Source organism: Nicotiana sylvestris, chromosome 7 (assembly GCF_000393655.2).
Source record: "Nicotiana sylvestris chromosome 7, ASM39365v2, whole genome shotgun sequence".
In the NCBI taxonomy this organism is placed as follows: Eukaryota; Viridiplantae; Streptophyta; class Magnoliopsida; order Solanales; family Solanaceae; genus Nicotiana; species Nicotiana sylvestris.
In genome coordinates this window covers 164,948,533-164,951,636 of record NC_091063.1, presented here as the reverse complement: position 1 = coordinate 164,951,636, position 3,104 = coordinate 164,948,533, and the positions used below count along the sequence as shown (strand labels likewise).

The 3,104-nt window shown below is 32.9% G+C and overlaps 1 long non-coding RNA gene across 1 annotated transcript; it reads left to right on the top strand.

The window, feature by feature from the left end:
* Positions 1 to 269: 269 nt before the first annotated feature.
* Positions 270 to 2,147, top strand: LOC104245693 (uncharacterized). Its single transcript, XR_011401011.1, has 2 exons — positions 270 to 823; positions 1,868 to 2,147. It is a non-coding gene; the product is annotated as an uncharacterized lncRNA (long non-coding RNA).
* The last annotated feature ends 957 nt before the right edge of the window (positions 2,148 to 3,104 follow it).

Here is a 3,104-nt window from a genome sequence, read left to right as displayed (position 1 = left end):
GTTGTACCAAACGGAACCTTAATAATTAAAATATGAATAATTAAAATTCAAACTTGAAAAATAAACGCACTTAATATCTCAAAACTAAATAATTAAAATTCAAACCTTCCTTAAAAGTATAAATAATGATGCCTAACTAGACTTGGAAAATATGCCGCCGCACATGAAGGGATTGCCAATCCCAAAAAAGGAAGCACTTTCGTGTCACCGACAAAATTTAATTAATGTAAAAACTATACTGTTTCCTTTAAGTTTTGGTTCATGCCTGATTTGACGATTAATTGTTCCACCAATTGAAATAATTCAGAATGCATGATTTCTTCCTATAATATTTCTCAATTGCATCTTTCTTTCTCTAATCTTTTACATTGAAAGGATTATTCCAAGCTTTGTAATATCTAGAAAAAAGTCTTTTCCTAAAACATAATCTCCTACTTCTCTCCATTGTTACTTTCTCTTATCCCAAAACAATAACAATGGCTAGAAAGATCGCGATCTTTGTTGTGTTGTGCATGGTTGCACTAGCTGCAAACCGCGCATATGCCCTAACCTGCACTGATGTTTATACTTATTTGGATGATTGCGAACCTTACCTTACAAATCCAGACCATGAGCATGAAGGTGATCTGCCGAAGTGTTGTGACGGCGTTAGACAATTAGAGGTCACTGTCACCACTACAATAGATCGTCAGACTGCATGTACTTGCCTGAAATCTGCTGGTGATACTTTTATAGGAATTGATTGGTTCAAAGCTGCTCTACTCCCTAGCTTATGTGGTGTCACTCTTCCTTACACTATTAGTGCTGACTTCGACTGCACCAAGTACTTCACTTTCCTTCTCTCTTATCTGCTACTCCTTCAGTTTCAATTTATACCTCTTGCTTTCCATTTTAATCTATTTCAAAATGAATGTCTCTTTTTATCTTTAACAACTTTTTAGCATATTTAAGACTATAAGATTCGAAGACATTTTGGTATATTATATATATCTTTACTTTAAGACTAAAAGATTTATTAGCTTTCTTATTTTTCTTAAACTTTGTGTCAATCCAAAATAAGACACATAAAGCGAAACAGAGCAAATAGTTTTATTACACTAATTGTATTACTTCTGTGCTAATTCGCTTGTTCACGTTTGTTTCAGCACATTAAGAGAAGAGTATTTAAATTAATTTGAGTGTTAACGATCACGTACTGCGGCCATATTATGAGACGGGACTAATTAAGGATCAATATTGAATAATGAAATATTGGAATGAACTAAATGATGGATGATAATTAACTTTTTTAGAAGCCCCCTGGATATTTTACTAACGTGATTTGTAGATCTTACAATTAGTATACTTATTAATTAAACCACCAATGATGCGGTTAAGCTAGTATAAATTATAAATTTGTCTTAAAAAATTAATTGGTAGTATAAATTATAGATCTTACAACTAGTATACTTATTAATTAAACAGCATCAGTTTTATAGTTAATATTTTATACCACCAATGATGCGGTTAAGCTATTGGCTATTGTCTCACACGTGAGCAAAGGGTTTCTATAATGGATGAAGTAACACTAATAAACAAATACCATGTCAATGTTTGTATAATATTGATTTGCACTTGTTCCATTTAGTGCCAAGGCATTTCGTATTCTCTTTAAGGTTCGAGAAAGGGCGCATTCCAAGGGGTGTGATGTAGATAAAATTACTCTAATGCAAGCCTTAATGGTTGCTTCTACGACTCAAACTCATAACCTACAGATCACACGAAGACAATTTTACTGTTGCTCCAACGCTCCCTTCTACTTGTTCCACTTATGATATGACAGTTAAAGTTTTATATTAATTTGCATTTGTTGGATTTTGTGATGCAGGGTCATATAAGGATGATGAACTATCAATCGAATTTACAACCGCACAATTTGGTAGTATGCAATAATGAGAAGAATAAGATGAGATTATAGTCTTAAATCTGACTAATGGATCCCTTTTGTATTTTTTACAAGTTGTTGTCTTTCTTTTTTCTTGTTTTTCCTTTTTTCTTTTTTGTGTGTGTCGCTTTTTGAGTCTTTGACAAATCTTGTCCCATTCTGTGTAATAATTAAGCGGTTGTATTACAATTTCAACTTAATAAAACTAAGTCATCTATCAGTATATGCTTCTTTTCTCACCATTCTCATTTATTTTCAAATTCATCTGATGGAAATAAAAATAGATAAATCAAAATTTCAAGGCAATAGCCCCTCTAATTTGAAACTATCATCTTTTTTATTACTAATTTTTATGATTAAACCTTAACTTAGATTGAAGAACCCAATAGAAAATCCAAATAGTTGTAAAAGGCGGAGAAAATGATATATAATTATACGAGAATATTATGAAAATCTTTCAATGCTCCAGCTTTCGGTCAACTCAAATGACATTTAACACGACAGAAAATAGTACATTAGACGTTAGCTCAATGCCCTCCTAGACACAAAGTCCGGAACCAAAATGTGGTTCTTTTGGACTTAAAGTACACAAATAGATGGTAAAAAAAAGTTACATTTTTATATATAGCGCCACAATACCTGGCGCTATACATTGACAGTAACGACACCGTTAATGTATAGCGTCAGGTATTGTGGCGCTATACTGTAAAATCTGACACGCCCAGGTATATCGCCACAATACCTGGCGCTATACATACATCATTAATGTATAGCGTCGGGTATTGTGGCGCTATACATACATTTTTAAACCCTTCGTCTTCTTCATCGATTCATCCTCCATTATTTTAACCGTCCCCTCTCTTCTTGGTCCCCCACCCCATACCCGTTTCTGCCCTCATTTTAAAAATAAAATTTTTTTTTGGGTCCCCCCGACACATAAAACTTGAAGAACGTAGATCCCACATTCGAGTAGAGCTTCGTGTTATTGTTGATTCACACTTTCGGAGTCAAAATTTCAATCTTTTTGCTTTCCGAAAATTCTAAATCGAGGTATTTCGATTTATTTTAAGTTGAAACATTTATAATAATGCATATTATTTGATTTGTATGTTTTCTATTTCGGTTTGTGTTTTTTTTTCGAAACTAGCATGTTAAATTTATCCAGATTTAATATTAGTGT